Raw genomic sequence first — 24,494 nt, forward strand, 5'->3', positions numbered from 1 at the left:
TTTGCTTTTCTTTTTCACCATTCCTCCAGCTATTCGGGGTCTTTTCTGGTTCCATACAAATTTTAGGATTATTTGTCCCATTTCTTTGAAAAAAGTTGATGGTATTTTGATAGGGATTGCATTGAATGTGTAGATTGCTCTAGGTAGCATTGACATTTTCACAATATTTGTTCTTCCAATCCATGAGCATGGAACATTTTTCCATTTCTTTGTGTCTTCCTCAATTTCTTCAATGAGTATTTTATAGTTTTCTGAGTACAGATTCTTTGCCTCTTTGGTTAGATTTATTCCTAGGTATCTTATGGTTTTGGGTGCAATTGTAAATGGGATCGACTCCTTAATTTCTCTTTCTTCTGTCTTGGTGGTGGTGTATAGGAATGCCACTGATTTCTGTGCATTGATTTTATATCCTGCCACTTTACTGAATTCCTGCATGAGTTCTAGCAGTTTTGGGGTGGAGTCTTTGGGGTTTTCCACATAAAGTATCATATCATCTGCAAAGAGTGAGAATTTGACTACTTCTTTGCCAATTTGGATGCCTTTTATTTCTTTTTGTTGTCTGATTGCTGTGGCTAGGACTTCTAATACTATGTTGAATAGCGGTGGTGATAGTGGACATCCCTGCCACATTCCTGACCTTAGGGGGAAAGCTCTCAGTTTTTCCCCATTGAGAATGACATTTGCTGTGGGTTTTTCATAGATGGCTTTTATGATATTGAGGTAGGTACCCTCTATCCCTATACTCTGAAGAGTTTTGATCAAGAAAGGATGCTGTACTTTGTCAAATGCTTTTTCTGCATCTATTGAGAGGATCATATGATTCTTGTTCTTTCGTTTGTTCGTGTATTGTATCACATTGATTGATTTGTGGATGTTGAACCAACCTTGCAGCCCAGGATAAATCCCACTTGGTCGTGGTGAATAATCCTTTTAATGTACTGGTGGATCCTATTGGCTAGTATTTTGGTGAGAATTTTTACATCCATGTTCATCAAGGATATTGGTCTTTTTGATGAGGTGTTTGTTTGGTTTTGGGATCAAGGTAATGGTGGCCCCATAAAACGAGTTTGGAAGTTTTCCTTCCATTTCTATTTTTTGCAACAGTTTCAGAAGAATAGGTATTAATTCTTCTTTGAATGTTTGGTAAAATTCCCCTGGGAAGCCATCTGGCCCTGGGCTTTTGTTTGTGGGGAGATTTTTGATGACTGCTTCAATTTCCTTAGTGGTTATAGGTCTGTTCAGGTTTTTTGTTTCTCCCTGGTTCAGTTTTGGTAGCATCTCTAGGAATGCATCCATTTCTTCCAGATTATCTAATTTGCTGGCATATAGTTGCTCATAAAATGTTCTTATAATTGTTTGTATTTCCTTGGTGTTGGTTGTGATCTCTCCTCTTTCATTCATGATTTTGTTGATTTGGGTCATTTCTCTTTTTGATAAGTCTGGCCAGGGGTTTATCAATCTTGCTAATTCTTTCAAAGAACCAGCTCCTAGTTTCATTGATCTGTTCTACTGTTCTTTTGGTATCTATTTCATTGATTTCTGCTATGATCTTTATTATTTCTTTTCTCCTGCTGGGTTTAGGCTTTATTTGCTGTTCTTTCTCCAACTCCTTTAGGTGTAGGGTTAGGCTGTGTATTTGAGACCTTTCTTGTTTCTTGAGAAAGGCTTGTATTTCTATATACTTTCCTCTTAGGACCGCCTTTGCTGCATCCCAAAGATTTTGAACAGTTGTGTTTTCATTTTCATTTGTTTCTATGAATTTTTTTTAATTCTTTTTTAGTTTCCTGGTTGACGCATTCATTCTTTAGTAGGATGCTCTTTAGACTCCATGTATTTGAGTTCTTTCCGACTTTCCTCTTGTGATTGAGTTCTAGTTTCAAAGCACTGTGGTCTGAAAATATCCAGGGAATGATCCCAGTCTTTTGGTACCAGTTGGGACCTGATTTGTGACCTAGGATGTGATCTATTCTGGAGAATGTTCCATGGGCACTAGAGAAGAATGTGTATTCTGTTGCTTTGGGATGGAATGTTCTGAATATGTCTGTGAAGTCCATTTGCTCCAGTGTGTCATTTAAAGTCTTTATTTCCTTGTTGATCTTTTGCTTAGATGATCTGTCCATTTCAGTGAGGGGGGGTGTTAAGGTCCCCCACTATTATTGTATTGTTGTCAATGTGTTTCTTTGCTTTTGTTATTAATTGCCTTATATAATTGGCTGCTCCCATGTTAGGGGCATAGATATTTACAATTGTTAGATCTTCTTGTTAGATGGACCCTTGAAGTATGATATAGTGTCCTTCCTCATCTGTTATTATAGTCTTTGGTTTAAAATCTAATTTGTCTGATAGAAGGATTGCCACCCCAGCTTTCTTTTGGTGTCCATTAGCCTGGTAAATCGTTTTCCACCCCCTCACTTTCAATCTGGGGGTGTCTTTGGTTCTAAAATGAGTCTCTTGAAGATAGCATATTGATGGGTCTTGTTTTTTTTACCAATCTGATGGCCTGTGTCTTTTGATTGGGGCATTTAGCCGATTTACATTCAGGGTAACTCTTGAAAGATATGAATTTAGTGCCATTGTATTGTCTGTAAGGTTACTGTTACTGTATACTGTCTGTGTTCCTTTCTGGTCTATGTTACTTTTAGGGTCTCTCTTTGCTTAGAGGACCCCTTTCAATATTTCTTATAGGGCTGGTTTCCTGTTTGTAAATTCCTTTAGTTTTTGTTTGTCCTGGAAACTTTCTGTCTCTTCTTCCAGATTATCTAATTGGATATAGTATTCTTGGCTGCATATTTTTCTCATTTAGTGCTCTGAATATATCAGGCCAGTCCTTTCTGGCCTGCCAGGTCTCTGTGGATAGGTCTGTTGTCAGTCTAATGTTTCTGCCATTGTAGGTTACAGATCTCTTCTCCCCAGCTGCTTTCAGGATTTTCTCTTTGTCTCTGAGACTCGTAAGTTTTACTATTAGATGTCAGGGTGTTGACCTATATTTATTGATTTTGAGGGGGGTTCCCTGTGCCTCCTGGAGTTTGATGCCTGTTTCCTTCCCCAAATTAGGGAAGTTCTCTGCTATAATTTGGTCCAATATACCTTCTGCCCCACTCTTTCTTCTTCTTCTGGGATCCCAGTTATTCTAATGTTGTTTCGTCTTACGGTATCACTTATGTCTCGAATTCTGCCATCGTGATCCAGTAGTTGTTTATCTCTCTTTTTCTCAGCTTCTTTATTTTCCATCATTTGGTCTTCTGTATCACTAATTCTCTCTTCTGCCTCATTTATCCTAGCAGTTAGAGCGTCCATTTTTTATTGCACCTCATTAATAGCCTTTTTGATTTCGACTTGGTTAGATTGTAGTTCTTTTATTTCTCCAGGAAGCGTTTCTCTAATATCTTCCATGCTTTTTTCAAGGCAGCTAATATCTTTAAAATCATCATTCTGAACTCTAGATCCAACGTCTTACTAATGTCTGTATTGATTAGGTCCCTGGCAGTCGGTACTGCCTCTTGTTCTTTTTTTTGAGGTGATTTTTTTCATCTTGTCATTTTGTCCAGAGGAGAATAGATGAATGAGAGAACCAAATGCTAACAGGGTAACAATGACTCCAGAAAAATACACACTAAACAAATCAGAAGAGACCTGAAACCGGGGGAAAAAAGGGAAAGAAAGAAAAAAGAAAAGAAAAAGAGAAAGAAAAAGATAAAAACAAGCAAACCAAAAAAAATCCAGAATATGATCAAATATGATCAGGCTGGTGCATAGATCAGTGCCACACACTAGATTTTGGGTGTATTTTGGTCTGTTAGAAGAAAGTGCCTCCCAAAATTTTAAAGAAAGAAAAACTTATATATGTACAAAAATAAGGGTAAATATGATGAAGGGATGGAATATGACTCTAAAGATGAAAATTACAAAAGATTTTATAAAAGGAATTGATAAGCGGTTGCAAAAAAGAGGATTTTAAAAAAAAGAGAATGTGATCAGGGATGAGACTAGAACAAAGACATACACTAGAGATTTAGTGTATATTTTGGTCTTTTAGAAGAAACTGTATCCCAAAATTTTAAAGAGAGAGCAACTTTATATATATATATATATATATATATATATATATATATATATATACCAAAAATAAGGTTAACTACTATGAAGGGATAGAACATGACTCTAAAAATGAAAAATAAAAAAGATTTTTTAAGAAAGGGATTGGTAAGATGTTGGTTGAAAAAGGGAAAAAAATTCAAAAAAAAAAAAAGAAAAAGTTAAAAAAAATTAATTTTGAAAGACTAAAGAATCAGGAGGAAAAAAGCCATGGATTCTATGTGCTGTATTCCCCTAGTGTTGGCGTTCTGCCATTCTCATCGATCGGTAAACTTGGTCTTGGCTGGCTGTTCTTGCTGATCTTCTGGGGGAGGGGCCTGTTGCCGTGGTTCCCTGATGTCTTTGCCGGAGGCGGAATTGCCCCACACTTGCCGGTCCGGACTAAGTAATCTGCTCCGGTTTGCTGTCAGGAGCTTTTGTTCCCTGCAAGCTTTCCGTACAGCTTTGGAGGACGTGAGTGAAAATGGCAGCCTCTCAATCTCTGCCCCAGAGGAGCTGAGAACTCGGGCCCCGCTCCTCAGTGAGCCCCCAGAGAAAAGCAGTCAGTCACTCCCGTCTCCCCGGTCTCCTGCCGCACTCTGTGCTCACCCGGCCTGGGACCGAGCATTTCTATCTCTGGCACCCGACTTGGTGTGGAGCCTCCAAACCCAGCACATCCCTGCGGTGCGCTCCCACGCCTCTCCTCCCTGGGGAGGAAGGGGAGTCTCCCTGGATCTGCCGCTTGTTGGGTCCCTGCTGGAGGAGCAGTGGCCCGACTGCTGCGGATCACAGTTTACGGCAACTCCGAGCTGAGAGCCCACTCCTCGGCTCCGTCTCTGCAGCCGGCTTCCCCGCTCCAGTATCTGGGAGCTCTGCCACACACAGGCACCCCCGGTCTTTCTGTGACCCCGAGGGTCCTGAGACCACACTGTCCCATGAGGGTTTCACTCCCTGCTTAGCCACTGGAGAGACGTCCCTCAGCGGAGCCGACTTCTAAAATTTCCGATTTTGTGCTCCGCAGCTCTATCACTTGCCAGTAGCGGCTGACAGAGGCCCCCTCCCCCCCCCATCTATCTTCCCAAATTTTGCCTCGGATTCACTTCTCCGCACGTCCTGCCTTCCAGAAAGTGGTCGCTTTTCTGTTCAGAGTTGCTGCTATTCTTTTATTTGATCTCCTATTAACTTCGTAGGTGTTCAGAAAGGTTTGATCCCTATCTAGCTGAATTCCTGGGACCAGATGAAATTTAGATCTCCTACTCCTCTACCATTTTGCTCCTCCTCCTCACTTGATAGGTTTTTGTAAGGATTAAGGGAGATAACCATTAGGAAGAATGACACCTAGCACTTATTAAGTGCTCAATAAATGTTAGGCACAATGTGAAGAATGCCCCTCTGGATTATACAGTGCAGCATCCCTGAGCCCAGGCAGCCCAACTTCAGAGCTTGTACTTGGAACCATCCCAACATACTGCTTCCTGTGGGCAAGTGCAGATCAATTAAAGAATTGCAATGTAGCCTGCACTAGGGGATTGCTTTGTCATAAGGATGACAAACTAGGCAAGAGATTAATCACAGGAGATTTTCTATGCCAGGCTAGGGAGCTTGACCTTGATCACATGTGAAGAATGAAGAAATACTGGGATTTTAAGCAAAGAGATGACAGGTCACAAATTTAATTTAATTTCAGATTTTATTTATTTGTCAGAGAGAGAGCACAAGCTGGGGGAGCAGCAGGCAGAAGGAGAAGCAGACTCCCTGCTGAGCAAGGAGCCTGACACGGGACTCGATTCCCGAACCCTGGGATCATGACCTGAGCTGAAGGCAGACGCTTAATGACTGAGCCACCCAGGCGTCCCACAAATTTCATTTTAGAATAATCACTTCAACAACAGTGTGGAAGGGCTAAACTGACACTAAACAAAGGGGTTGGAGGAAAAGGCCCTCTGGCCTTCCTTGTTCTTGTCTCCCTGACTTATAGAAAACTCTTTGCTAACTTGCTTCGCTTATTTCCAAGTAAAGGGGAAATAAAACAGTGACAGAAACATAAGGTGTTCTGGGTATGTTAGCATGAAATATTCTCTCTTAGTTGGTCCCCACAAGCTGCAGATAATGGGGATCCAGAAGGTTTCATTTTCCCTTAAAAGGCCAATGCTTGACACTGTACAAAGCAGGGAAGGAAGTGTCTTTGCAGATGGATAGTAGCAGTCAAGCCTGTGGGACCACAGTAGGCTCGGACCCAGATGCAAAACCCTGCATCATCTAGACCTGTTGGAGTGATTTGGTCTAATTAGCCTGTCCAAATAGGAATCTTCAAATTTTAATTGTGCATAGTTGTGTTTGCAAACTTCCCTCTGTCAAGAATGAGCTCTAGAAGTGAGGGTTTGATGGCCCACAGTGGCTTGGCTGGAGGCCATGAGGGTGTTTTAATGACTTTGTATGGTTTAATGACTTCATTCAGAAAGAAAAATTTGGATTGGAGAGGTGATAAATAAATGAGGTAGTAGCCATCTTGACAGGTGAAGCTTGATGAGAGTGTGTCAGATAATCTGCAGAGGTACATTTGTGCTTCAAATCTAATTGGAATTGGGGCTTTCCTTTCTCTTCATGACAGTCTTGCATGAGGAATGGGGAGAGCTCTAGGGAGACAGTTGGCAGATTTGAGTTCCAATCCAAGCTCTGATAGCTGGCAGTGGGAACTTGGGCGGAGGCTTGAACTCCATGGATGGCCATAGCTCATCCATTAAGTGAAAAGACTAGGTCATTAGAAAAGAGGAGGAAGAAGGGGAGGAGGGAGAGGGTGAGAAGGAAGAGGAGGGAAAGAAGAAGAAAATGAGAATGGTGATTTCCATTTACCTAGTTTTTGGTCTAATGATCCGAGCACCTTGCTATGTGGTTCATAATCTCCCAACAGTACTTCCATCGCTCTTTATGGATCTCTTCAGGTGTATGTTTTTATGATTCTGTGATTCTGTGAAAGTTCTAGGAATGATGTGGAATGGCAGAAGATGATGACAAAGCCTTCTTGTATAAGAGGAGGTGATATTTCAAAACCCTAAGGCCACCTCAACAGAAGCCTAGGGCAGGAGTGAAGATTGGCATGTGTGGTAGAAAAAATCTGTCTCAGTAGATCCCCATGATCAAATTACAGTGGTTGTGTTTGTTTCGTTCTCCTTTGTTGGTCCACCTGAAGACTGCATTAGAGCTAGGGCTAAAACTGTAGCCTGTTCAGTACTGCTCGTGAGTAATGTTTATTTTTAAATCTAGTGGTTTTGCTGCTCTCACTGCTCCATCAAAACCCAAAGCCTTGGGCGCCTGGGTGGCTCAGTTGGTTAAGCGACTACCTTCGGCTCAGGTCATGATCCTGGAGTCCCGGGATCGAGTCCCGCATCGGGCTCCCTGCTCGGCAGGGAGTCTGCTTCTCCCTCTGACCCTCCTCCCTCTCATGCTCTCTGTCTCTCATTCTCTCTGTCTCAAATAAATAAACAAAATCTTTAAAAAAAAAAAAAAAACCCAAAGCCTTAGCCTAGCTTTCAAGCTTTCTGTCACCTAGCTTCCTGCCTTACCACCACTCTTGTTCTTTGCTCCCTTGTCACACAGCTTTCTTCCCTCACCCTGGAATGTATGTTCATTCTCTCCTGACTTCATATCTTCCCTCATCATGTACCCAGAATGATACAGTACAGAGGTAAGGAGTCCCTTTATGGCCCAAGCACTGGGCTCAGAGCTGGGAGGACAGAGAGAAGCCCATGCTGAATGTAATGTCCATGGGCTTTTAAAGAGGGAAATATGGGGTTGAATGGAAACTCAGAATGTCTCACCTAGAGGATATAGATGTCACCACCCTTTCCCTTGCCCATCTTACTCTTACCTGTTCTCTGAAGCCAAGCTATGTCTGCAGGAAGCCCCAGTCTAGCCCCAGTCTACCTGAGTGCTTGTCTAATGACCCAGAGCTGACACACTCTCTCTAGTCTCGACAGGACTTAGACTCTGTCTCATACAATTTGAATATTTCCTATTCTGTTGGTGATGTGTGAGGTGCTTTATGCTCTTCATCCCCAAATAGCTGTCTCTGTGGATCTTTCCAGCCCTTTGTTTCTATGATGAGTCCTAACTGGAACGTCTCTCTTCTCTTTTTATTGCATAATCTTCTTCCCACCTTGCACATTTTTGTGGCTGGGTAGGCATTGGACGTTACTATTATTACAATTACCCGACCTTAGTAACTAACACCTTGTAGCCTTTTAACCACTGACAAAGCATCTCTATATCCATTATCTCATTGTTTTACACAAGAACTTTGTTATGTAATTAGAACAGATATTAATTAGCATCCCTGATTTACAGATGAGAAAATAAATCTCACAGGAGCTTAGAAACCTGTCTTTTGCTTATCAGATAACAAAAGGTCATGAATAAGATCATGTTGTCCCTGTGCTATCTCTGGGGAAGAAATGTATAGGTAATTTACTTATCTCAAAATTTCTGATGGGAAAATCATCCACCTGGGTCATGGCACTGCTTAGTACCTACAGTTCCTCAACCCTCTTTGACATTAGCTGAAGCCTTGTGGATTTACAGTGCTTCTTCTCAACAGAGCTGAGTGGATCAAGTAGCAAATGTATATGACCCCACTTATCCTGGTATTTATCCTGATATTTATTCATCTGTCCATTGCTATGCATTTGCAATGCTCTTTCCTCTTCTTGGAATAATACTCTGCATTCCTATCTCTACATCCTTGTCTAGGTGCCACCATCCCTCAAGATCCTATTAAAATTAAACTCCATAAAAAATCTGCTTCTCTTTCTTCTCTCTCTGCCCGTACTCTCCCTACCAGCAGTTAACTTGACCCCTACTGAATTCCCAAAGCGCTTCTCCAAGCAGTTTCTCTTCTGATGTAGATACTTACATACAGTTGTCATTCCCCTGCTTAAATGCCAAAGTCTTTGAGTTCGAGCATCTCTCTAGATTTGTTTCTGTGGCCCACCTGAGATGTTGCCTACGCTTTGCACATAACAGGTTCTCAAGAACATGTGTCCAGTTATAATGAAGAGAAGAATTATTATTTAAAACAGCAACTTCGTTTGGGTGAGGACACCCAGAATGAAACTGAAATAACTGAGAACAGGCAAAAAATTCAGAACTGTGTGCTCTAACCACTTGACTATTTTTTCATTCCAGATAGGACAATAGTGGTCATTATTTCTGTTGTCACAGAGTCGTTTTTACATTCACACTGACCCTTTGATGTGAAATCTCTCCTCGCATCACCGAGGTTGTTCTTCTATTTGGAAGGGTGTTCAAGAGAAAGTTATGGAGTCCTTGGTGAAGGACTGCTCCATTTATTTTCTAGAGATTCAGATTCTTTTGACCAACTTGGTGTTTCAGCAGCTTGAAAAATGAAGGAAAGAACCAGGTCTGTCTAGACTGACCAGAAAGTAAAAACAAGGGGCACTTTGAAATCTGTGAATCTGACCACAACTGAGAGTTGTACTGAGTCCAAGTAACTGGAAAATCAGTTTCTTGGATTAGACAAATGCTTCCCTTAAGACTCTCAAACTGCCAGCTTTCTTCTTTTATAATTAATAGAAAATTATTGCACTGACAGACAAGGACTTCATATTTGAGCCAATGGGAAAACTTGACGTTGAAACCAGGAGAAATAATTTAGCCCCAAATAGAGTTGTTAATGCCAGGATAAAAGCAAACAAATGTGCTAATGATCTTCCCTTAGAATTGGACTGTGATGAATTCTGATGTATTTCCAGATGGAAAATATATCAGTTCTCTCTGGGCTGGGGACTGGACAGCAGAACGAGAAAATGCTGAAATGAAAAGTACTCAAATGATCTCATTTCTGTCTTCTAGAGGATACAAATGCTAAAGAGATAGTTAGTTCCCATTTCAAGGAACAAGATCTGTCAGGTCATAGGCATCCATGACAAGGTGGTAGTGGGGTAGGAAGAGTCCTGATTTCCAATGACCAGGACTGCCATCCCTCTGCTGGCTTCAGGAATCACATGCTGGTTTCAAGATGCAGCGCTGCTTTGCTGTTCTTTGTGTGTTCAGTCATCTTACCATCCAACAAATATTTATTGTCACCTACCACACACCCAGCTCCTTTCTAGGTGCTTTGGATATAGCAAATAAGAGTCGCAGTCATGGACATTGTAGCATTCCCATTCTGTGGTGGGAGACAGTAAACACATACGTAAATAAATGTACAAGATCAGTTAGTTATCAGTGCTATGAAATTACAAAAAAATCAGGGTAAGGGGAAAACAAGTGCTGTGTGCCGGGACAGAATGGGGTGAGGCACATTGCTGTATTGTCTAGGTTGCATAGGGACGACCTCACAGATGATGTGACATTTGAACAGAGACTCTAAAAATGTCCTGAGGAAGACACTTGAATACTTGATTAAAGAGTATTCCCCACAGAGGGGATATCAAATGCAGAAGCCGTGAGATATAAGAGTTCTTGCAAGATCAAGAAAAAGCTGGGAGGCTGGCTCGGTTGAAGCAGGTCAGCAGGGGAAGAGTAGAAGCCATGCAGTACGAGCTGGAGCAGGGCACATCCTGTAGGCACTCTTTCTTGTACTGGAGAAAACAAAACTGTCTGAGCAGACCTCCCTGCAGGAAATGGGAACCCTTCTGACTCTACATGTGGATCGCAGCCTCCTCACAGTGCTCAAACCATACAGAAACTGGAAGAGGCAAGGAAAGAGAGGCTGGGGTCTGTCTGACAAAACATGGGTGGCAGCTGTGTTTTCAGCTGTGCTACAAAGGGACTGTGCCACGTCACGAACTTTATTCTCCAGTGGTCACCCTTGTTCTCTCGTCCAAACCCACTGAGACATTGCCATCCCTCAGAGCCTCGCTCAAGCAAGTGGGAGACAGGCAGTGGAGACACCATGTTGAAACAGAATAGAATGTGGAACCTCAGAATCTTGGGTTTGAAGTCTGCCTTTATAATTCAGTAGCTGGTTGACTTTCAGCAAATCATGTAACTTCTTTGAGTCTCCATTTCCTCATCAATACTATAAAATGTGCTTTAAGTACATTAAGCAATTTTTTTATTTTACTTGTTTAAAAAAGATTTTATTTGGGACGCCTGGGTGGCTCAGTTGGTTAAGCGTCTGCCTTCGGCTCAGGTCATGATCCCAGGGTCCTGGGATCGAGTCCCGCATCGGGCTCCCTGCTCTGCGGGGAGCCTGCTTCTCCCTCTGCCTCTGTCTCTCTCTCTGTCTCTCATGAATAAATAAATAAAATCTTTAAAAAAAAGATTTTATTTATTTGAAAGAGTGAGACAGGGGTGCCTGCGTGGCTCAGATGGTTAAGTGTCTGCCTTTGGCTCAGGTCATGATCCCAGAGTCCTGGGATCGAGCCCCGCGTCGGGCTCCTGGCGCAGCAGGGAGCCTGCTTCTCCCTCTCCCTCTGCCTCTCTCCCTGCTCATGCTCTCTCTCTCTGTATCTCTGTGTCTCAAATGAATAAATAAAATCTTTAAAAAAAAAAAAAAAAACCTTGGAGTCAATCTTGACTCCTCTCTTTAAAAAAAAAAAAAAAGAGAGCACAAGCAGGGGGAGAGCAGAGGGAGAGGGAGAAGCAGGCTCCCTGCTGAGCAGGGACCCCCCAATGCAGGAGTTGATCCCAGGACCCTGAGATCATGACCCGAGCTGAAACCAAGAGTCAGATGCTTAACCGACTGAGCCACCCAGGTGCCCTAGATTAAGCAATCTAAAAATCATCACTATCCAAGCAGAGCAATTCTAATCAACCGCTGAGGAAATTGAGGTGCAAGGGATTAAGTAAGTAGTCAAATGTTGCCACTAAATGGTAGAAGCAGGATTTGAATCTGAGCGGTGTGGCACGGGACTCATGCGTTTACCCCTCTCTACCACGCACAACAGTGTGCGTGCCACAAGAGATCACGTAGAGAAAATACAGAACACAAAGTAGGTACTCAGTAATTATTAGTAATTGACCATTTGTACTTGTTTGGGTTGTAACAGAGAAACTAACCCAGAATCACTGAAGCCAAAAGGAAGTTTGTTGGCTCTTACAAATAAAAATCGAGGCCCTAGATTCTAGACACAGTCTGGCTTCAGCATACTGTTCAATCTAGGTGTCAAACTGTTAGTTACCACTATCCATCTCTTGGCCATGTTTTATCTATTGATTCTCGCTCATGCTCCATATGGGGAGGGAGGACAGCTTCAGTTCCACATTACTGTAATACCAGTCCAGTGGAAGAGAGGAATCCACCTCCCTAATGGGGAAGTGACCATGTGTCCTGGTTTAGCCAGAATAGTCATGCAGTCCAAATATAAGAGAGGTATCCACTTCCCTGTAGTAGGCGGTGACCACATGTCCCACTTTTCCCAGACCATCCTCATTCATACCTGTCAGTCCTGCTTAAATATTCATTGCTCCCTCTTTCCCTCTCAGAAGTATCCCAATTTGGACACTAGATTACATGATCATTCTACTGATGACTAAAGAAAAATACTCAGATAAAGTCTCATTGGCCATTGTCCCAGATACAAAGTTATCCCCTGAATCTTAAGTAGGATTTATTTAGCTGGGAGTGGGGAGGGATGGGTACACCAAAGAAGAAGAGAGGGACTGTTAATTCCAAGAAGTAGGATGGTGGATTCTGGGTGGTCAAAGCCACAAATGTCCATTGCAGTTTCCTTTTCTTCCGTTATACTGTTTGGTAGGATTTAGCAGGAAACAGAGAGTTTGGGAGTCGGGAAAACATAGGTTTGAATCTTGGCTCTGTTGCTTCCTCTAGCTCCGTGACCCGAGCCACCTCATCTTCCCATTGTAAGCCCAGTTTCCTCATGTGTAGAGAGAACTCATTGTGTCTGCCTCAGTGAGTTATTATGAGGATTAAATAAGCTAATGAACATAAAACATTTACCACAAAGCTTGACATCTGTAATCCAAGAAATTGATAGCTATTTTTTTCCCATGATGCCTAGAACAGATCCAAGCATACGTTAGGTGACAAGTAAATATCTAGTGACAAATGACCAGGACAAGAAACAAAGGACCATGAACCTCACAATAAGTATACAGAGTCTCTGGATAAGTTTTGAAATTTGTTGCTGTCAATGATGATGAGACCTAGTGACCAAGGAAAGGGACCTTAAAATTTGAGATTGAATTGAGTATATTCGTGATGCAGCTAAAACAATGAGAAACCACTGAGAAAATATACTCTTTAGAGCTAAAGAAATGAGATTATTAACTTTAAAACAGTAAAAAAAAAAAAAAAAAACTTAACCATACTGAGGTAAATAAATATGAATAATTAATGTGTCCTTCTCCCAAGAAATGTAGAGATGTAGAGTCTTGGGTAGAGAAGTAAACTCATAAAAGTACACGGATGTCTTACTTAAAATAAATACATAGTAGATAAAGTGGAGAATGAGAAATGCCCTCATCTTAAACATACTAGTTCTTTGGCTGAGGAAAAATTGTTAAGATACCCAACTGAAGTGCTTTGAAGGGTTCAGTGGGGAAGAAACCCCTTCCAGTGAGGGAGAATAGGAGAGATTTGGGGAACTGGGAGTCATTTGAATCAGATCTTGAAGTACAGCTGGATTTTACAGGTGGGGAAGATGTGAAGGTATTTGAGGCCTCGAGCACTCCCAGGCAAAATCCTGCCCTTGTGCTTTTGCTTCCTCTACCAAGAATACTTTGCCCATGTATCCACAGGGCTTGGTCCCTCAGTTCTTAAGGCTTGTTTTCAAATGCCCTCTCTCCATAGGGACCTCTCGAGCTACCTGTGAGAAAATTGTGATACCCACCACTTCTGCCTCCCTTCCCTGCCTCGCTTTTCTCCTTAGCTCTTGAAATTCCCTAACCTACCACATACTTTACTTGCTTATCTTGGCCATTATCTCTCACCCCACCCCCTCTGCCCCTGTTAGAAAGCAAGCTCCATGAAGGCAGGAAGTTCTGTCTGTTTTGTTCACTGCCTGTGTCTCCAGCACCTGGAATAGTGCCAGACACATTATTAGGTGCTCATATTTTGTAAAAGGAGAGGAAGGAGAGAGTCTAGCTGAGGGAGAAACCTGAAGAGGGTGGATGGAAGGTAGAAGTTTGTCCAGCAGACACAATATCAGTAGAGGAAATTCAGGCAAGAATAACATGATGGGGGTGCCTGGGTGGCTCAGTCATTAAGCGTCTGCCTTCGGCTCAGGTCATGATCCCAGTGTCCTGGGATCGAGCCCCACATCAGGCTCTCTGCTCAGCGGGGAGCCTGCTTCTCCCTCTCCCACTCCCCCTGCTTGTGTTCCCTCTCTCGCTGTGTTTCTCTCTGTCAAATAAATAAATAAAATCTTTAAAAAAAAAAAAAAAGAATAACATGATGGGACCAGCCCCTGGAGGCCTTGAAGATGTGGCCCAGGAAGCCAGCTTTTATTCTGCATGTGATGAGAACTATCAAGGCTTTCACTAGGAAATGCACAGGAACAGTTCTGTGTTCATTGGACAGTGCTATTTGTAGCAAGGTTTGGCGTAGAGGAAGCCTGGAGGTGGGAGATTAAAAGAGATAGAAGTAATAAGATTTGATCCTGTGAAGGAAAGGAATGCTAGAGAACATGCACTAGTGGATGACCTATATGCGCCGTGCTTGATGAGACAGCTGCTAACTTTAATAGTCACAGTTGACAATTCCTAGAGATGGAAGATAGCACTTTCTCCTTGGGAGCAATTTCTTCACAGGCAACATAATGTTTCTAAATGGCTTTTATTTATTTTCCTCTGTTTTTATATTTCACATAACACAATAACCATTTTAGTACCTGGAGACCTTGAGCTTTACCCTCCTCTGGGACGTATCTACACTTGCTGCTGAAAGTAAAAATGATGACTTCTCTTTCCCTGGGAGCCCCATTTTCCTTTCACAAGCAGTGCTCCTACTAGGAAGAAGTGCAGATAATGCACATTTAGAAAAATGGGAGAGGAAACAAATAGGGTATAGGATTATCCAAAATGAAAAGTAGTCAGCACAAGGGATTTAAATCTGAAAAAGAGAAGCTAGAGCTTCTCCCTTTCCAAGCAGCCAAGAACAACATTTGCAAGTGTTTTGAATTATTGCCCAGAATGTGTATGTGTGTGTGTGTGTGTGTGTGTGTGTGTGTGTGTAGATCTATACAAATAAGGCTGTTAAGGATAGAGACTGTGTGCTATACAACTCCGGGAGGCCCTATTCCCATATTCACATAAAGCACAAGGGGAATGCTGCTTTCTGGAGTTGTGCAATGGATGGTTCTCCTTCCAAGAATGCAGGACAGAGGGCTGATTTGAGGGTTGGCTCTGCTTTCAAAATCTTTCTCCTTCCCAGGTCCTGCTGTAGTTTGCCATTAGAGATTAATTATTTGGGTTACCGTTCTCTAATCCATTGGTGTGAATTACTTCATCCAGCTGCTCTCATCTGTGGCTGAAGACTCCGTGACTTCCTGAGAAAGCTTGAAGAGACAGGGGCCAGAAAAATATAAAAGACTAAAAAAGGGAAGGACAGAGGGTGCTTACTGACAACAAACTTTGCCTGTTTCATACACAGTGGAGTTAAGGGCTAGTCTGCTTTGAGCAACATTGGAGAATTAAGTTGGGGTGAAATGGGGATGGGCCTTAAATGCCAAGCCAATTTAGGCATTAGGGAGCCATTCAGGGTTTCTAAAAAGGGAAATTTATGGAAATACAGATCAATCAAGCCTTCTCATAACCAAACAGCAAATGCTCTAGTTACCCATGGGCTCCTGCCTGGACATCTCCAAGAAGGGCATCATTTTCTTCCTGCTCTCCATCCTTCCATACAAGCAGGCTAACCCATGTGAGCTTGATTCAACACATATTTACTGCAACATATTATTTATCAGTACAGTTACGAGTTGCAGAAACAGCTGCTAAAAAGTACTATTCTCTGGCTTCCTCTCTCGTTTTGAACATTTGCTTTCATTTCCTCTCATTTGCAATGCCTTGGGTCTCATTCCACCAGGAAGTACACTTTCCAAGTACTGTCATGTTAGAGCCTTAGGAGAGAACTGATGTGGCCTACAGTGTTAACAGGAGTGCTCTGTACGATGAGAAATGTATGTTTTCTTTACTCTGGCCAGATTTTTCTAGACCAGAAAGTAAAGGCTTTTTAAATGTTAGCATGTAGTATATTTAACAGAGTGCTTACTGAAAATCCCACAAAATATGTCTTTCCTGCATATTTTTAAAGCACAGAGGTGCTCACCTTGGTTTGTGTAAGCATTCAGTGGTGCATGTTATACTTTATTTTGGCCGCCGTGATACATATCAGGAGGGTGGCTCTCTTTGGACTCCTGGCAAAGTTGGCTAACTGTACACAAAGTTGGTCCAAGGATAGGGTGACTTGAGTGAGTTCTGTACGGGAGCCCTCACTGTCTGTTGTATAAACACATGTCTAAATTCAGTTCATCATGCCCACTGGCAACCGAACCATCCTAGGTCAAGTTCTTGTCATCTGTTGCTTGGACTCCAGCTATAGTTTACCTTCTTACTGTCTCCCTCATTCCAGGCTTCCCCAATCCCCTCCAGCTTCCATATTCTTAAACAAAATCAGACCTTCTCTCTTGTGTTTTTAAAAGGCTCTGGTTTCCCTGTAGGGCTGGTTGGCAACAATAATTTTCATCAAGAGTCAGGCCACCTCTTAAATATATTAGAATGTGCATAAAGGGCTGCCTGGGAAGGAGATAAATGAGCTTTCAAAAGCCATATCTGGCATTACCAATGCCTTGAATTCCTTTTGAAATTTTAAATAATATGGACTAAATGAGATTTATTTTTATTAAAAGGTGCCTACTGATCTCCAGAAGGAAGTCCAAACTTGCTCTGTCACTCAAGGTCCTACATGATGTGGTTCATAACTATCTTTCCAGATCAAGCACCTGTCTTGATATTGCTCGTCTCAGTACTTGACATTGATGATGCTAACAAGAGTAGGTCTTTGGGGACTTTTCATCTGCTTGTGGAGATAGATGCATAAACTTAATTTCAAGTGGTCTGAGATGTGTTATCATAGAGATATACATAAGGTGGGGCGGTGGAACAATGAAGGAGGTCAACAAATCTTGTTGGGAGGAAGTGTTAAAGCTCTAGAATTGTATTACCATGAGCTAGTAGTAATTACCTCCTGGATATTGAAGGGAAGACCAACACAGACACAAAACACTTACGTTCAGTGTTCTTGAGGCATGAACCTATTAGGACACTGGGTGATTGTGCATTGTCCAGAATGGAAGGTGAGATGGAAAAGACAAGAAGGAGTTACGAGATTTTATACTAACATTTTTAGGGTGTTACAGAGGGTGTGTGTGTGTGTGTGTGTGTGTGTGTGTGTGTGTGTGTGTGTGTGTTGTAGAAAGGACACATAGATGTGTTTTTTATTTTTTTAAATTTTATTTTATTATGTTAATCACCATACATTACATCATTAGTTTTTTATGTAGTGTTCCATGATTCATTGTTTGCATATAACGATATTTTTCACAGTAAAAACTGAAAATAAGCTTCCATTATATATAGACCACATCTTCTTTATCCATTCATCTGTTGATGGACATCTTGGCTCTTTCCATAGTTTGGCTATTGTGGACATTGCTGCTATAAACATTGGGGTACACGTACCACTTCGGATCACTATATTTGTATCTTTGGGGTAAATACCCAGTAGTGCAATTCCTGGGTCATATGGTAGCTCTATTTTCAACTTTTTGAGGAACCTCCATACTGTTTTCCAGAGTGGCTGCACCAGCTTGCATTTTCACCAACAGTGTAGTAGATGTGTTTTTTAAATAACAAAATAAATACTAGAAATATAAAACAAGGCTGGTAGTGCAAAATTGAAAGGACTTAGAGTCCCCTTCTTACAGGCACTGATGCCAAAGAGAAATTGAAGGTGGTATGTATTCTAGTGTCCAATTGTGAACCCATGTGAATGGTGGTACCATTTGGCAGGATGGAGAATAATCAAAGGAGTAGGTCTCCACAGAAGGTAGGAGTTCTGCTTGGAATATGTCAAATGTGAGCTGCCTATGGGCCACTCATGTTGGAATATGCAGTATAGACTCTGGAGCCTGGAAGGGATATGTTGGCTGGACATACCAATTTATGGGTGATGATGGAAGACATGGGTGAAAGTATTATCCAGAGTGGCATTGGATATGAGAAAAAGATGAGGCCAAGGACAGAACTGCAAAGAATACCGTCATTAAATTGAAAATCAATCCTAATTTTTCTGTTTTTCTTTGTTCCTATTTTCCTTTGTTTTTCTATTGAAAAATTTAAAATGTTTTAAAAACAGTCATCATCAGAAATATTTATACATAGAATTATATGAAAATAGCTAGGGCGTTTATTCTTAAGTTGAAAGCAATACATATAAAAAAAACCCCGAAACACAAAAAAGTGCCTTTGCATCTCCTCAGGTCTGTTCAAGGACAACAGCACAGTCACAAGCTCGATTTAGCACTGATTCTGTGTCCTTGCCATCCCTTTTATCTTTTGGAAGCCAGGTTCTCTTCATTTCTAAGCCACAAATTATTCTATCAATTCCAGCATTCACGATTTTTCACCTTAGAATTGATGATGTGTTAGAGTTTAATTAGCAGTCATTGTTTTTCTAAGTGGCACATAAAGTAATTTTGCATCTTAGAGTCGTTAGCCTGTCCGATTCAAAGTCACATAGTATTGCTTTGTGTCTTCAACTTTGGCAACAGCAAGATGCCCTTTGGAATCGAGAAGGATGGCGTGAAATGGCCCCTTCTGCTCCCAGCCTTCCTCCACCTGACCAGACTTAGCTGGCTTCCATGCGGTGACCCTTGGGGGCCAGAGCCCCCTCGTGAAAAGCCAGGAGCTGGGCAGCAAGGGCGAGGGCTGGGCACTCAGGCCCTCTTATCCTGGGGTTTTGCAGGCCCTGAGAGAGCCGAGGAAAGTGAGAACCCAGTGACCTTATAAAAACAAGCCCTTTTCTTCACAGAGGGCCGCGCTGTGTTGCTCAGGGTTCTGGTTGCAAGCAGCGGGCACTAAGTCCAGTGGGATTCACTGGAAGGAAATCTGGTGTTGACATCACCTCTGGTGAGATTTATTGGAAGGAAACCTGGTGCTCACAGGATCAACAGGAGGCAGAAGGAACGGGCTTAAAAAAGAGCAGAGGCCAAGGGAGCCCAGACTGTGGACCTCTGGAACAATCTGGCCAGGATGTTGGGACATTGCTGCTACTATGGCATGCTGCCAGAAATTGATCCTTACTCTTCCCTTGGCTTCACCTCCTGGCTCCAAAGATAAAGTCCCAGTTAGGAGCATCCAGTCTAACTGCTAAGATCCTGCCTGTGTTCTGGTCACTGGGAGATGGGGAGCCGGAAGGTGTCTCCTCTGGGGCTTCAGGAGAAGAAAGTAGGGGTTCAGCATGTCGCCAACACAGCAGTACTACGAGGAGCACCCCCAGACAGAAAGGGGTTTTGATGTTGTATAGCCAGAGAGTGACAGGCGTTCACCACGCTCCCCTTCCAAAGTCTCAGCTCTGTGAGGCCATCAGAGCGGATCAACCATCAGAGGACTGGAGTTTTGACTTCATTCTGAAACGCAGGTTGGCAGAGCAAACAACCCTTCCAGAGCCCACACAGAGGGTCAGGCCTTGTGCTAAGTGTGTCCTGTGTGATTGCTACTGAACATGCAACTATTCATTCTTAGACCTTTAGGAAATCATAAGAGGAGGACAGTGGTTACCAAAGATTTTCCCAACTATAAAGGACTGAATGCAGCAGCTGCTGGTGGCAGAACCCGGGGGCTAAATAAAATAAAGTGTCTAAAAGATGCCATTGTTTGAAATTAGCCGCTCAGACTGACAGGTAATTAACTTCTGCCACTAGTTTAATTTCTCGTGTGGACCTCGTGCAGGAAACCATATGTGGGTGGTAATTTTTTTCCCTCCAATCTCAGAGGAAATGTAACTGGGTATGAACTAGTGGCACAACTCATATATCAGTAGTCTGTAGCGGGTCTACATAAATCCTTTTCTTTAAAGTTATTTAACTGTTTTGAAAATGGTTTCAACAAAAGTAATTCCAATTGCACCAGAAAGGAAACCAGAGTCTTAAAGAAAAATAGACTCTCTTTGCTGAGCAAGGCAAACATATCAGTATGCAGAGAAACGAACCAGTCTCTTGTGTTTTATTTCCTTAACAAATCTACTGAAACACTTACTTTGTGTCTTTAAAAGGCTGATAGACAAAGAACTCTGTGGCCACTAAAAATTAATGCCTACAATTGTTTTGTAACCTCTTTAAAAGGTCAGGTATTAAAAAAAAAAATTGTTTCTCTGTTATTCATAGTATTTCATTGTGGGATTTTGCACATATTATAAACACAGTAAGTATTTGGGTTTTTTTAATTCATCAAAAACATATTCTCTGGGGAAGAATTTTCTATTTGAATAGTTAGATAACCTGCAGTTTTCCTGCATACTTCATGTATAAAACAACACATTGCTGTCCCCAACCTAGCCCTGGTTTTAGCCAAGCCCTTATAGACTATTTTCTTTTTTTTTAAGATTTTATTTATTTATTTATTTGGGGGGGGGGGGGGGTCAGAGGCAGAGGGAGAGAGAGAATCTCCAGTAGACTCCCCGTTAAGCGTGGAGCCCGAGTTGAGCATGGAGGCGAACACGTGGCTCGATCCCCTGACACTGAGCCGTGACCTGAGCCGGAATCAAGAGTCTGGTGCTTAACTAACTGAGCCACCCAGGTGCCCCTTATAGACTACTTTCTGTCAGGATGTTGCATTTTGACTCTTCCAGGAATTAATATCTAAAATAAAAACTCTTATATCTGTAAAAGGTGAGAACTTGATACTATTTAAAGCTGACTAATTCAAGTCATTCAGTGAAATCGACTTCATTTAAGAACTAGAGGATGAGAGGGGTGCCTGGGTGGCTCAAATGGTTAAGCGTCTGCCTTCGGCTCAGGTCATGATTCCAGGGTCTTGGGATCAAGCCCCACGTCGGGCTCCTGGCTTAGCGGGGAGCCTGCTTCTCCCTCTCCCTCTGCCTCCCCCCCCCCCCCCCCATGCTCATTCTCTCTCTGTATCTCTGTGTCTCAAATGAATAAATAAAATCAAAAAAAAAAAAAAAGAACTAGAGGATGAGAATGTACAAACAGATGGCTCTGATAAAAGCAAAATTATTTTCTACAATTCTATCGTCAGTGGAACAGATAATAAGTTAATTTAAACCTTGACCCATTATACCCCTTGGATCCACAGAATGAGATGGAAGAATCTGTTATTATTAGTATTCCGAAAGATCTTCACCCTTAACCCCTTGAATTTTTTGCTCGATTGTCACCTCAGTGTGACCTTTCCTGACCACTCTATTTTAAATTTCACCTCTTCCTCCCCTTACCAGCATGCCCAATCCCCTTTTCTGGCTTTCTCTTTTCCCATAACACTTATCTGATACAATATATGTTTTATTTATTTGTTTGTGGTTTCTCTCCCTCACCTCAGATGGAAGCTCCATGAGCACAGAGATTTTTTTTTTTTTTTGTCTCTCTTTTCCCTCTCATATTCCCAGTACCTGGTGCCCAATAAATGTGTGGTTGATATACAAGCTAATGCAACGTTTGAAGGTTTTTGCATATGGGTATCCCCAACTTTCTTGGTTTAAAGAGCAAATTCACATCAATTATTTTATTTGGTTATTCTTACAACATTGTGTTTTAAGAAAGGATTATTATCCCAATTCAGAAGATGAGGAAACAAGGCCTCAGCGAGTTTCTACAAATTATGTAAAATCAAGGGGCTAGCAAGAGGTAGACTCCAGCCTCAAACCCAGATCAATTACTTCCCTTGAGGTGCTGCTCCCAACCCGACTTGTGAATCTGTCTAGCCAGAGGAATTAATGCTTTATATTAGGCATCGATGGTCTGGTCTTGGGGTAGTGGATTCCGAAATAAAGATGAGAACAGAATTTGGATGCAGTAGCCATTTATTCTTTTTTTTTTTTTAAAGAGTTTATTTATTTGACACAGACACAGCGAGAGAGGGAACACAAGTAGGGGGAGTGGGAGAGGTAGAAGCAGGCTTCCCGCCGAGCAGGGAGACCCATGTGGGACTGAATCCCAGGACCCTGAGATCATGACCTGAGTCCAAGGCAGACGCTTAACGACTGAGCCACCCAGGTGCCCAGTCAACTGTATTTTTTTTTTAAGATTTTATTTATTTGACAGAGAGACACAGTGAGAGAGGGAACACAAGGAGGGGGAGTGGGAGAGGGAGAATCAGGCTTCTCGCTGAGCAGGGAGCCCCATGTGGGACTCGACCCCAGGAACCTGGGATCATGACCTGAGCTGAAGGCAGACGCTTAACAACTGAGCCACCCAGGCGCGCATGGATGCAGTAGCCATTTATTCTTAATAAATAAAACAACCCATCATCTCTAGCTCTCGAGGATGTGAAACCTAACTTCTCCACAACTGAGCCAGCCTTACACGTACTTGCCTCTTGGAAGTAGAAGACCGTTCTTCTTGAGGCCATGGTGTATCCACCCTGAAGAGCCTATGCAAACCCTTCCTTACCCTGCAGCTTTAACACTGTACCTGCTTTTACTGTGGGCCTTTCTCCAAGGCTGCCTTTCTAGGTCATGTCAGGCTCTGAGCAGGGGAGGATATAGTATACCTGATGGTTAAAGCTCCTAGATCTGAAAACGGGCAGAACCAGACAGAACTTGAAGTTTGATGTGGTTGGGAGTTTCTTTGGGGCAGATTATTTTGTCTCGTCACCTAGAAAATGAGGCTGATGGTACCAAGTTCTGATAAATAAATCAGATTTTACGAGTAAAGCATTCATGATTGCCTTAGGTATTATTATTGTATAGCTCCTGTATCTCTTCCACCAGATTCTAGGGTCCTAGAAAGGAAGGCACTTAATGGGTTGTGTTAGTTTGCTCAGGCTGCTGTAGCAAAGTCCTACAGTCCTGGTGGTTTAAGCAGTAGAAACTTAACGTCTCAGTTCTGGATGCTAGCATGCCGAGATCAAGGTGTTGACAAGGTTGGTTCCTTCTGAGCGCTGTAAGGAAGATGCTCTTCTGTGCCTGTTCCCTACTTTCTGATGGTTTGCTGGCAATCCTGGGCACTCTTCAGCTGCTAGAAGCATCACGCCAGTCGTCTTCAGCTTCCCATGGCATTCTCCCTGTGTGTGAGTCTGTGTCTATAAGGATATCAGTCATATTGGATTAGGTGCCCACCTAATCCACTGGAGCACCTAGGTGCTCCAGTCTGATCTCATCTTAACTAAATATATCTGCAATAACCCTATTTCCAAATATGTCACATTCTGAGATGCTAAGGATTAAGACTTTAACATACAAATGTTCAGGGTGTTGCGGGGGGGGGGGGGGGAGGTCCCACCCATAACACAGACCCTATCACCTGTGTAGTTGTTGTATTTACTTGCATTTTGTAAGTGTCTGGGGCATTGCTGCTAAATCGATTAAATTTAAAATGTCTCTAGAAGGTTCAGAAATAGAGCCACTTTCTAGCAGATTAGTGGTCTTTTGAAGATTGCTTCTCCATCCAAGGTTTACCAGAAGAGGAGACTTAACCTTCAGCTGGTGCCTCCTAAGGCTTCGTGTTAGGTCTTCGGATCAGGATACATAATGGCCACATGACTCTTTGGTTTGTGACTTTCCAAGCACGTTTTTAATGGGTAAATAGTGGTAATATCTTTATATATGGATAAGGACTTAGACGTGCTGTTTATAACTTTAAAGGTTTATTTGTCTAAAAATCAGGGTAACTCAGTGTTCTTTTCAGAATCTCAAGTGCAACTCTTTATTGCATGTGTTAATAATAAATGACCATTTTCCTTAAAAGTGTTTCACATTCTTTCTAATATGTACATAGTGTGGTTATAAAGTAATGAGGTTGGTTCCACATTCTACACATGCACCTGGAGTACTGTTTCAATGAATATACACATTAAAAATTTCTTAATATCTAAATTGCAATGCCATACTCTACACATCCCAATTTTTTGAGTTGCTTTTCTGCCCCCAAATCACTTGCTTGATGTAGTCAGACTTTTTGGAGTTGCTTTTCAGGCTACAGATATTTATTTGGGCATTTAGGTATGCATTTATAATGCATTCTTTAAGTGGTTGGTGCTGAAATTTTGAGTCAATGTAAATCTCAGGATTTATTATCATGGAAATGGGACTATCTACAGCACTTGAGATCTTACAGAAAGTCTGTAAATATTTGATGGATGAATGAATATATGAATTAATGTATGGGCAGGGAGTAAGTGAATTCATTTCTTTTAAATTCCATTTGAACCAATGAAATCAATAACCTCCAGTGACTATAATACTCAGGAGAGAAGATAAT

The 24,494-nt window shown here is 42.0% G+C and overlaps 1 protein-coding gene across 4 annotated transcripts in view; it reads left to right on the forward strand.

Annotated features, from left to right (window-relative positions):
- DYNC1I1 (dynein cytoplasmic 1 intermediate chain 1) overlaps nt 1-24,494 on the forward strand; it is a 279,310-nt gene that overhangs the window by 129,448 nt on the left and 125,368 nt on the right. The gene's annotated exons all lie outside the window — the stretch shown is intronic.

The sequence above is a fragment of the Neomonachus schauinslandi genome, chromosome 12 (genome assembly GCF_002201575.2).
Source record: "Neomonachus schauinslandi chromosome 12, ASM220157v2, whole genome shotgun sequence".
Lineage (NCBI taxonomy): Eukaryota > Metazoa > Chordata > Mammalia > Carnivora > Phocidae > Neomonachus > Neomonachus schauinslandi.